The following is a 12267-nucleotide window of genomic DNA, read 5'->3' as shown; positions in this document are numbered from 1 at the left end:
CTCAAATCCCTTTGACCTTCTATATTGAAGTATGCACCATCCCCTGCCCTTATGATGCCAACCACCTGGGCTCAGAGCAGAGTCTGAGATGCCATGATCTTGCCTGCCTAGCCTTTATAATCACAGGCCTATTTGATTTCTTCTTTCTCTCTTCCTTTCTTTCTTCCTTCCTTCCTTCCTTCCTTCCTTCCTTCCTTCCTTCCTTCCTTCCTTCCTTCCTTCCTTCCTTTCTTCCTCCCTCCCTCCTCCCTCTCTCTGCCCCCTCTCTTTCTCTCTTTTCTTTTCTTTTCTTTTCTTTTCTTTTCTTTTCTTTTCTTTCTTTCTTTCTTTCTTTCTTTTGCTATTTCTCTCTGTATGTACTAGTTAGGATTGCTTTTGCTGTGCTAAAACAGATGACCAAGCAACTTGGGAAGGAAAGGGTTTGTTTGGCTTATACATACCTCCAAATTACTGTTCATCATTGAAAGAGGTCAGGACAGGAGCTCAAACAAGGCAGAAACATGGAGGCAGGAGTCAATACAGAACAGAAGAGTGTTGCTTACTCCCCATGGCTTGTTCAGCCTGTTTTCTTATAGAACCCAGGGCCACCAGCCCAGCGTGGTACCATCCACAATGGGCTGGGAACTCTCTCTGCCTTACAACCAGATCTGAAGTTCCTTCTTTCAGATGGCTCTAGCTTGTATCAAGTTGACATAAAACTAGTCAGAATGACTCTGAACTTCTGATCTCCCTGCCTTCACCTCCCTGGTGCTTGGAATTTATGCATGCCCCACCACACTTGGTTTAAGCCTATTTTATACTTTCCAGCCTCAGATAATTTGTTAAGCAACACAAAACAGACTAACACAACTGCTCTGTGTGATAGCCAGTAGGCACATGTGGTGGCTGAGCACTTGGAAAGTGGCTCATCAAGGGAAAGCCTTGCACGATAAAAGCCTCAAGTATTTGAAAAAAGAAACCAAAGAAGATATCAGAAGATGGAGAGATCTCGCATGCTCATGGATGAGTAGGATTAGCAGTAAAAGTGGCCATTCTACCAAAAGCAATCTACAGAGTCAGTGTAATTCCCATCAAAATTCCAACACAATTCTTCACAGACATTGAAAGGACAATTCTCAACTTCATTGGTCAAACAAATCTTGGGATATCTAAAATAATCCTGAACAATAAAGAGCTGTCTGAGGTCTCACCATCCCCAATTTCTAGTTTTACTACAGAACTGTAGTAATAAAGAAAAAATGTATGGTATTGGAATAAAAACAAACACTTTGACCAATGGGATCAAATTGAAGACCCAGACATAAATCTAAACACAGATGAACACCCAATTTTTAATAAAGAAGCCAGAAATACACAGTAGAAAAAAGACAGCATCTCCAACAAATGGTGCTGGTCAAATTGGATGTCAACATGTAGAAGATTCTGAATAGATTCAAACTTACCACCTTGCACAAAACTCAACTCCAAATGGAACAAAGACCTCAACATTAAGCTGGATACACTGAACCTGAAAGAAGATAAAGTGAAGAATAGCCTTATACTCATTGGCACTAGGGACAACTTCCTGAACAGAATGCTGATAGCACAGGCACTAAGACAGATGATTATAAATGGAACCTCATAAAACCAAAAAGCTCTTTAAGACAAAGGACATTGTCATTTGGATAAAATGGCAGCCTAGAGAATGAGAATTTTTTTTCTTTGCCAACTCCACATCCAATAGAGGACTAATATCCAAAATATATAAAGAACTCAAGAAACTAGATATAAAAAAATAACACTCAATAAAGGAAGCTCAAATTGCTAAGAAACAATGAAAGAAATGTTCAATTAGTTCCTTAGTCATCAGGGAAATGCAAATCAAAACTACTTTGAGATTCCATCTTACACCTGTCAGAATGGCTAAGATCAACAACACAAGGGACCTCTCATGCTTGTGAGGATGTGGAGCAAAGGGAACACTCCTCCACTGCTGGTGGGAGTGCAAACTTTTACAGCCACTATGAAAAGCAATATGTCAGTTCCTCAGGAAGCTGGGAACTGATCTACTTCAAGATCCAGCTGTTCCACTCTTGGGCACACACCCAAAGGATGCTTCATCCTGCCACAGGGACACTTGCTCAACCACGTTCATTGCTGCTCTATTCCTAATAGCCAGAAGCTAAAAACAACCTAGGTATTCCTCAACAGAAGAAGAGATAAAGAAAATATGGTATATTTACACAATGGAGGATTACTCAGATGTTTAAAAATATGACATCACAAAATTTGCAGGCAAATGGATAGAACTAGAAAAAATCATCCTGAGTGAACACTCAGGAAGATGAATATGGTATGCATTCACTTATATGTGAATATTAACTATTAAACAAATGATAACCAAACTATAATCTGTAAATTCAGAGAGGTTGGGTATAGAGGAAGGGATGAGGGAGGACATATGGATCTCCTTGGGAGGGAAAATAGAATGGATTTTATGGGTGGACTGGATGCAGGTGAGGATGGAGTGGGAGGATCAGGTGTGGAGGGGGAAGGGAGGTGGGGTTAAGAGAGGGAAGCATTTGAACAATAATTTGGAAACCTAGTGCAGTGGAAACTTCCCACAGTATATGAAGGTGATCCTAATGAGGTCTCCTAATGTTGGGAGAATACAGAGCCCAACTGGTCATCTCTTGTCACCAAATGAGACCTCCAGTAGCAGAACTGGGTTGCATTCAATTGAGATGATGGCCAAGAGTGTTGCATGGAAATCCCCAAATAACCCAGACTGCTGCTAAGACAGTGGGATGCTCTCCACACTGACAGTGGGGCCCCACCCCATTGCCAAGGACAGCACCCACATGACTTACTCAACACGGAAAAGCCAAGCAGGTGCCCACATGGTGCTTTCACTCCCACAGTCCAGCCAGCGTCTTCAGTGCAGGAGGATACCCTGGAGACTACCAAAGGCGAAACATAAACACCAGCCCAACCACAGTCTGTCCTCCCTGCAAGACAAGCTAGAGCAACAGTGACACAGAACGAATGGGAGCAGCAAATCCATGCCTGATTTGACCTAAGGCTCACTCCATGAGCTGGAGCCTATACCTCACACTGGTGACCAAGGACCAGAGATTAGGTAGCCCAGGGGTTTAGGGTAAAACCAAACACTGCTGGTTTGTTTATATATATATAAACAATGTCACTTTATATATATATATATATATATATATTCAATGATATTCTTCTATATTCATTGGTCAGTGTCATTATGAGAGAAGCTTTCTTCCTGCAGCAGACAAGAACAGATGCAGAGACTCACAGAAAGACATTGTATGGAGAGAGAATCTTTGGAACACACGACTCTAAGTGGGATGTCTCCATCAAATTCCTCCCCTCAGGATTCAGGAAAGCTCATGGAAGAGAAGACCCAAAGGAGATGGAAGACATCAGAACAAGGTTCCCTAAATCAACTAAGAAAGACATCTAGGCACTCACGGAGACCGAAGCAGCAAGCACGGGGTCAACACAGGGCTATACCAGATCCTCTGTGTACATACTACGCATGTGTATTTCTATGGCACTCCTAAATCTGTGAGCTAGTGGCCCTCTCCATTCTTGGGACCCTTTCTCTTCTGTTGGGTTGTCTTGCCCAGCCTCCATGTGGTAGCTTTTGTTTTACCTTACTATGTCTTATTTTGTCATGTTTTGTTATTGTCTCTTAGAAGCCTGTTCTTCTCTAATGAGAGACAAAAAGGGAGTGGATCCAGAGGTGATGGGAAGTGGGGAGGAACTGGGAGGAGTAGAGAAACAGGAAACTGTAAGTAGGATGTGTTGTATGGGAAAAGAATCTATTTTCCATAAAAGAAGCAAAACAAAGGAGAAATAAAAAGATAAAGAAAGGTGGTCTGTACAACTGAGAGAGTATCTTTATATTTCCTTTTTTTATAGGTAAAATTAAATAAACACAATCTCCAGGATCTCATACATGTAGTCCTTGGCTCGGTGGTGTGGTGGTTTGAATGAAAAGAGCCCCCATAGCCTTGTGAGGAGCGACAGTCTTTCAAAGGATTAGGATATATGGCCTTCTTGGAGTAGGTGTGGCCTTGTTGGAGGAAGTGTGTCACTGGAGTAGGCGTGGCCTTCTTGGAGGAAGTGTGTCACTGGAGTAGGCGTGGCCTTCTTGGAGGAAGTGTGTCCCTGGGGGTGAGCTTTGAGGTTTCAGAAGCTCAAGATAAGCATAGTGCCACTCACTCTTCCTGCTGCTGCTGCTGCTGCTGCAAATGTAGAACTCTCAGCTAGTTCTCCAGCACCGTGTCTGCCTGTGTGCCGCCATGTTTCCTGCCATGATGATAAAGGACTAAACCCTTGAACGCATGAGCAAGCCTGTAAGCAGCATCCCTCCACGGCCTCCGCATCAGCTCCTGCCTCTAAGTTCCTTCCCTCATTGAGTTTCTGACCTGATTCTGTTTTAGCCCAGAATCATCTCTCAAGCTTCCCAGATCCCCATCTGAAATGGGGACTTGTTTGGCCTCTCCCATCTGTGCCTCCTGTTAGCCGTATCTATAATGGTCTCAACTCCATGTTTTGAAGCTGTATCACATCTGTCTCGCCGTCCAGTTCTGCCAGATCTGCCACCACCAAGATCTACATTCCTGGGGCTACGATGTGGGGCAGCCTGGTGTTGCCATCATCTTGTAGACAGGGATGAGCGTCAGCAAGGGAAAACTTCTCTAGCCATAGACTAATAAAGCCTCTTCGGGGCTGCTGCAAAGAAATTTCTAAAACAAGACAGCCAAGCATTTGGAGACAAAAGGCAACTCTCAGGATTACCTGTCTTGACAGTGGCTTGCCCATCCCTTCAGCCACTATGTCACCTAACACCTGGGCCAGCGCTGGTTTCTGAGAGTGGCCCAGGGTCTGAGCAACTACCCAAGGGCAGATGGCTACTTTGGCAGAAGCTGGGCAGCCAGGGAACAAAGGGCTTTCATGGGGTGTAATCCAGGCTGAGAGAGGAAAAATGGTCAGGTGCTTGGAGAGGCAGGTTCACACGCAGGGAAAGGGCAAGCCTTGCAGGACTGGCTGGCACGGGGGCCCAGGTTCCGGCCCACATTCCCAGGGCAGCAGACAGTCCCTGGCAATGGCTGAAGGCCCCATTTGTGTAATATGTCAGCAGGGAGGGTAGGCCTTTTAAGGGGTGAGATTCTGAGCCCTGATAGCATGCTGGGGCCTCTCCCTGGGGGAGCCTGGCCCTTGTGAGGACTGTCAGCCATTGTTAACTGTGTCCCGGTGTGAAGGAAAACGGGGCAGTGGCAGTCACTGATACCTGTGCGATCTGGCCACCGGGACTCGGCCACACCACCACAGCTCTAGTTACAGGCCGGATGGGCAAGGGGGCCTGCAGCCCTCTAGCATACCCATGGCAAAAGGCAGTGGGAAGGTGAGCAGGGTGAGGCCGCAGAGATGGTGGCGAGTCACAGGGTCCTGTGTACGAAGTCACACACTGTCAAGAGTTGCCTGTGTCTCACTGCCAGAAAGGAGGCAATGAGAAGAATGTCGGGGGGGGGGGGGGGTGAGCCTGTGAGAGAGCAGAGGATGCAGGGACCCCCAGCCTTGTGTTGGTACCCAGTGCTCTGGGCTGAAAGGCTTGCCAGTCTCCATGGATCAAATGCCAGAGTTGCTTGACACTTCCCCAAGGCACACAGCTTCGTAAGAATTTGGTTAGGGTGAATGCCTGTGAAGCACTGAGTACTTATTTGACATTTGTTACTTACCAGTACTCACTGTTCCTGGGTTCAGTGGTGCTAAGGGACTTAATCCTCAAGGCATCCCCCTGCGATGGGCATTGTAGTTACTCCAAGTGGGCCACAGAGAGGTGAAACAATTTCCCAAGGTCGCATAGCTTTGACGGGGCAGATCAGGATCTGTTAGGGATGGGATTGTAAGGCAGTCATCTAGCTCCCTACCTCTGGGAACCACTGAAAACTGACAGAAACTGAGGCCAGGCTCAGGTCTTGGATGGACAGGAGACAAACTAATGAAGACCGCCAAAGCAAGAGGTACATGGGTGTGTGACAGCAGGGAGCCCACAGGACTGAGAGACAGTTGCACACAGCCCTTGCTGCTCTGGGTGACAGGACAGAGGAGAGTGGGGCTCACCAAGCTCAGATCTGGAGCCACAAGAAGGGACTCAGGGCAAAATCAAGGACTATGGATAGAAGAGGGAGGGGAGGCAGGAGGTGGGCTCAGTTCCCGGATGCTCTACCAAGGGAGGAGCCCTGTGTGGGTGAGTGGCAGCCTCCTGAGTAGAGGGTAAGGTAGGGATGGGAGGGAGGGGCTGTGAAAACCAGCTGTTTCAGGGCATGACTGAACAGCTCTGCAGAGCCATTTACACCAGGCAGCTCCATCCTGCAGAGGGCTGTGCCCTGCTGCTTCCTCCCAGGTGTGTGTGGCTTCTGAAATTTTGGGGCAATAGTGATCACAGCTCCCAGGAAGCTGGACACCTGTGGGACCGAGTTGCTACTATGCAATCACAGTACAATGGTGGAGGGGGGGCAGAGAGGGGAGGGGCAGATGCTTCTTAGAGCTACCAAAGGATGGGATGAAGTTGGAGGTCTGAGGTCATGTGGCTGAGGGGGAACGGGCTTGGTTGTCACACCAAGGGACACATCTGACATTCTGGATGTTTGGTAAGTCACTGGCCATCATTATCAATCTGAGGGCTGCCAGGAGCTGTTGAAGTGAGGGGGTGATGGGGGAGAAAAGGGGTAATGAATGAACGAACGAACGAATGAATGAATGAATGAATGAATGAAAAAAGGCTGTGTGTGGAAGAAATGAATGAATGGATGACTGAAAGGATGGAGGAGGGAATGAATGAGTGGAGCATAAACAGGAAAGAAGACAGGGAAGACAAAGGAGGAGAGGGATCCTGCAGAGCCCTCAGCTTAAAAGATCCAGCTGCATCCTACTGCTGCTTAAAATGCTAGGCCTGCCGTCACCATGGCAATGGGAGAAAAATCACAGAGCAATTTGTAATCAGCAGGAGGTGGGGGACTCCTGCTAGAGCACTCTGGGAAGGAAGGGCCCCTTGGGTCCCAGAACTGAGCTTCCACTCAAGCCTGAGGCCCTTTGTACCTCGTCACTAGGGTCCCTCCCCCAGCTTCTGTAGCTGGCCGAGTTCTGCCTCAGTGCTCAGCCTGCTCAGATCTGAGGTACCTGCTGGGAGGCAGCATCCCTTCACCAATCTGTAGCCTGTCTCTCTGGGCACTGCACACTGGGGGCCCAGTTTCTAGTTTGGGGGCCACAACCGCACTTTCTCCTCCTGCTTCAGGGAAGCCTTCAGAAACTGCCACGAGAGCCATGCTCTCCAGATGGGAGGACATTGCCCCCCATTTACCATGTGGCTGCTGCAAACTCCTGTCTCTGGCAGGCTCCTCTCCACCAGCCCCAGGGACAAGATTCAGGAATCACCCGGGCAATAGAAACCACAGACCTTCCACCCTCGTTCTAGGCACAGACCTTAATGAATGAGACCTGAATCTTAGTTGACCCAGGTTCTACTGTTCTGTTCACTGAACATCTCACAGGCTTTTCCAACAGTAAGAGGCAGAGAAGGAACTTGTGATCTAAAAAGCCACATGTTCAAAGCCATACATGCACATAATAAGCACATTAGCCTCCTAATATAGCAAACTTGATCCTGGATCTTCAGGGCTGCTGAGAGGGCTCCCAAGATCTCCCGGTCTTGGGAAGAACAGCTGGACCCTGCAGAGTTTACTTATCATGTGACCTTAAATAAGCCATCTTTGTCCTTTGAGTTTCAGTCACCAGCTCTGGAGAAGGAGAGTCCATGGGGCAGGAGGACAGGTGTCCCAGGATGGCGCTGGGGTCCATCCTCCACTGTGTCTGCCCTTGCCTCCATGACTCCATAACTCAGTCTGTGGTCCATTACTGCCTTCCCCAAATCCGGCCCTGGAAGCCGTCCAGCTGCAAATGGAGAAGAGAGGGGGCTGGCAGAGCAGGCTGGCCTATGGTGTAGGGGCGTGGAGACTGCTTTGATCAATGGAGTCTGGTTTGGTCTGGGCAGGACCGCATAGGAGGGAGGAAGGAGCCTCAGCCAGACCCTGCCAGTGCTTTCTCCCTCTGTCCTGAACTACCCTCTGTAGCTCGTGAGCGTGGACTCTGCCTTGCTGTGAGGATCATGCTGTACCATGTACACACTAAGATACAGAAGCAAGAGATTTGACTGAAGTGGCTTCATGCATGGATACATGCACACCCACACACCATGTATGCGGCTTCTCAGCTTCCAGACATATCTGCAAGCTAGAGCAAGCAACTCCCTTCCCCAGGGGCTGTAAAAAAAGAGCTGGTAGCATACACTCAGGACCTCCCTTCCATGGGGTTACTGCCAGCCAAGGCCCCGAGGGGGAAGCACCCATCCCTCAGGATGGTGCACCCCAGGACACACAGCAGGGCACCGGGAACCGCACCTTTGCCCAGGCTGAGTCTGAACACTGGTGGAAGGGTTGAGGGAAGGAGAAAGGCAGTTAAACCTTGTGCAAGCGCCTCACACAATGGGGTCACTGGCCAGGCCAAAGAAGGTGGCTGAGGCGGGCTTGGCCCTGCTTAGCATATGAGCTGGAGGCCCCGCCCCTTCCTAAGAGGGTTCCAGGAGCAACTATAATGTCCCAATTGTCGTACAATACCTTGATGGAGGGCCCTGTCACATTTTTGCCACCGTTACTGGGGTCCCCATTCATGGCCACTGTCACCATGCTCAGAACAAGCTGGCTAGGCAGCCTCCTTTGCATTAAAATGGGTGAGAACTAAGCCTTCCTACTGCTCAGCTGGGCAGAAAACAGGATTAGGCCAAGGACGGCTGAAGGCCCCTGGTGAGGGCGGCCCCAGAAGGCCAGTGTCGGCCACTGCCCTCTGGCCCCAGCCATGCATCAGTTCCCGTCGCCCTCAGTGAGGGTGAGCAGCCCCTCCCTGTATCTCAGTGTCTCTAGCTCTCAGTGTGGGGCTGGGGGCAGGAGTGCTCTGGGTTTCATCCTGAAGGGAAGAAATGCCACATTTATAGGGAGAGTGATATGGAGCAAGGCAGAACGGGCAGATGAGGACGCGTGTCCATCCTGGTGGCACCTCTGTTAGCTCTCAGTCACAATGGCAAAATACCTTAGAGGAGCCACTTATAAGGAGAAACGTTTTCTTTGGGGTGTTTCGGAGATCAGGGGCCATGACTGTCTGCGGGCCACTGCTTTCAGGCCCCTGGTTGGGCAGTGTACCATAGTAGTGATAGATGTCAAAGCGCAGCTGCTTCACACACAGTGGAGAGTAGAAGAGACCTGTGAGAAGAGCCTGGGGTGCCATACACACCACACCCTCAAAGACATGCCCCAGTGACCCCGAAACATCTCTCTATAGTGTCACTTGGGAACCAAGTCATGAACGTTAGAGGACAGTCAACACCCAGCAGCATCTGAGCTGGCCTGGGGCTCCTGGTCCCCTCCCCAGAAGCCACAGCCTGAAGGCAGCTGAGAACCAGGGTTCCAGGTGAGGGTCCGCTGACATGAGAGGATGCTGTGTCGAAGGCTCAGCACCCGAACACGCCACCCTACAGAGGCACACACAGGAATGTGGCAGCTCAAAGACAAGAGCTCAGACCCATCCCACATTTCCACAGATGGAGGAGGGGCACTAAATACATCATCCGCACCTCAGAGCCCATGTCACTCAAAATGAAGACCTAGTGTGACATTAGAAGTGGCAGAATGTCCGAGAGCACCAGCAAATGAACAGGACAGCTGTGGATAGGCGTGTCCGGGGTCATTCACAGAGAATGGTGTGTTGCCTGTGAACCCATGGAAGAGGCCACGGTGAAGGACAGGAAACTAAGGGTGCATCCGGAAAACTCAAGGGGTTTTGTAGCTTATGTGCTCCTTTATCACTGTGTGTTCCCAACCTGTGGTGGTTCATTTTGGTTTTTCGTTTTTATAAACACACAAAGTCATATGCTTTCAGAAAAAGCAAACAAATAAATAAACAAAAACCCAGCATTTAGAATGTGCATATGTGTGCAATGCTAAGGATGTACATATGTGTGCAATGCTAAGGATGTGCATATGTGTGCAGTGCTAAGGATGTGCATATGTGTGCAATGCTGAGGATGTGCATATGTGCAATGCTAAGGATGTGCATATGTGTGCAATGCTAAAGATATGCATATGTATGCAGTGCTAAGGATGTGCATATGTGTGCAGTGCTGAGGATGTACATATGTGTATAATGCTAAGGATGTGCATATGTGTACAGTATTGAGGATGTACGTATGTGTACAGTGCTAAGGATGTACACATGTGTGCAGTGCTAAGGATGTGCATATGTGTGCAGTTCTGAGGATGTACATATGTGTACAATGCTAAAGATGTGCATTGTGTACAGTACTGAAGATGTACATATGTGTGCAGTGCTAAGGATGTATATATGTGTACAGTGCTGAGGCTGTGCATATGTGTACAGTATTGAGGATGTGCATATGTGTGCAGTACTAAGGATGCACATATGTGTGCAGTGCTGAGGCTGTGCATATGTGTGCAGAGCTAAGGATGTATATATGCGTGCAATGCTAAGGCTGTGCATATGTGTGCAGTGCTAAGGATGTACATATGTGCACAGTGCTAAATATGGGGTCTGAGCTTCTGGCATTCTAGGCAAGGCTCTACAGGAGCCATCACCCCCAAAACTTTATTCTGACTTCCATTCTGAAACCCGTAGTGCCCGTTGCTCAGCATTGACACTGAGTACCCCTGCCTGGAGGCGCTCCTTTGACATGCCTCCACAGGCTTTTTGCCAAGCCTTCTGAGGGGGACACTCCACTATTATGTAAGAAGACATCCTAGCAGATGCAAATGCAGTCACCCCAGGAGGCGACTGGACAGAGACCTGCAGTCTCTACTGTAGCTCCACTGAGCTGGCCACAGCCCTCTTGCCTGGGCACCCCACCTGGGCATCTTCCTTCATGCACACACAGGAGATGTGCACAGAGATCCCTTCCTTGCCCACATCAGGACAAAGAGAGAATGTACACATCCACAGGGTTGTCCTGCTCCAAAGCCCTTGTCCCTCTGACCAGAGACTCTGTCTTTAGACCACACTGACAAATCAGACCACGACCAGAAAGTGACAGGGTGACATGGAAGGAGGTGGCACAGGATGAGAGAGCAGAAGGGTAAGAAAGTACACAGCCTCCCCTAGGGCTTCCATGGTGACCTTTGAGAGCTTGGTAAAGGGACAGGCACTGGTAAAACACCCCCTCCCCTGCAGGGACAGAAGAAGCAGTCAGATGATCAATGTCCCTGCCTCTGGGATCCCCTAACCCCAGCTGAACAGGCTCAGGCTGCATGACCCAAGTCAAATCCTTCCTGCTGTAATCCAGCCTAGAGACTCGAGAATGCCATACTTCACAATTGGTAGGAAGTGCGTGTCCCCCAGATTCATACCGTTTGTCTTGCTATAGAATTTATTAAGAGTGCCCTGGAGAGGAGTATACTCTGCCCTGGCATCGCCTGAGCCTCAGACGCTAGCTGGAAAGTTCTACATTGCAGGAAACTGAGCACCACTCTGGGTGGGTGGGTGGGGAGTACCCTGTAATTTGTATGCAGTTGCAGGTCATTACCAAAACGACAATGAGATGCAGGCTCCCTGTAATTAGATGCTTTTATGAATTGGGTTCTAAGGCATTAATGGCAAAGCTATAAGCTCTGCTCCTTCCTCCATTCCAATGCCCTTTCTCAGGCAGACAAGGGCCACTGCTGAACACCTTGGCTGACTCTAGCTTGAGGATCTGTCATGTTCTGGATGGCAGGCTGTGACTCCAGGAGCAAGCCTCAGAACCAGCCCAATTGTCTATGAACTGGAAGTGTGCCTCTAAGTAAATCTTGACCCATGCAGATCTTGGAAGATGCTCCATCTATGATCACTAGAGAAGCAGCGGACAAAGTAAAACGGAAGGATGCCCCAGACAATCCAGCATGGGGACAAAGTCCTGAGATGAGCACTCCTGCAGAACTCAGGGCAAGTTTCTTTGCCAGCTATTGTACCTGACCCGGCCACACAATATCTCACACAAACACTACTCCCTGGGAAACCCATCAACAGATTAACAGGAGGAAGAAGTTCCTGAGAAACCTACCTGCCACCTTGGTACCATGCCTAGCTGGGCAGACAGACTGCCCAGCCTCATACTACCTGCTACCCACTGCTTTAGCCACACTTCTGGTTTTT

The sequence above is a fragment of the Apodemus sylvaticus genome, chromosome 2, assembly GCF_947179515.1.
Source record: "Apodemus sylvaticus chromosome 2, mApoSyl1.1, whole genome shotgun sequence".
Classification (NCBI taxonomy): Eukaryota; Metazoa; Chordata; class Mammalia; order Rodentia; family Muridae; genus Apodemus; species Apodemus sylvaticus.
The sequence above is the reverse complement of the archived record's forward strand: the minus strand, read 5'-3'. Positions refer to the sequence as shown.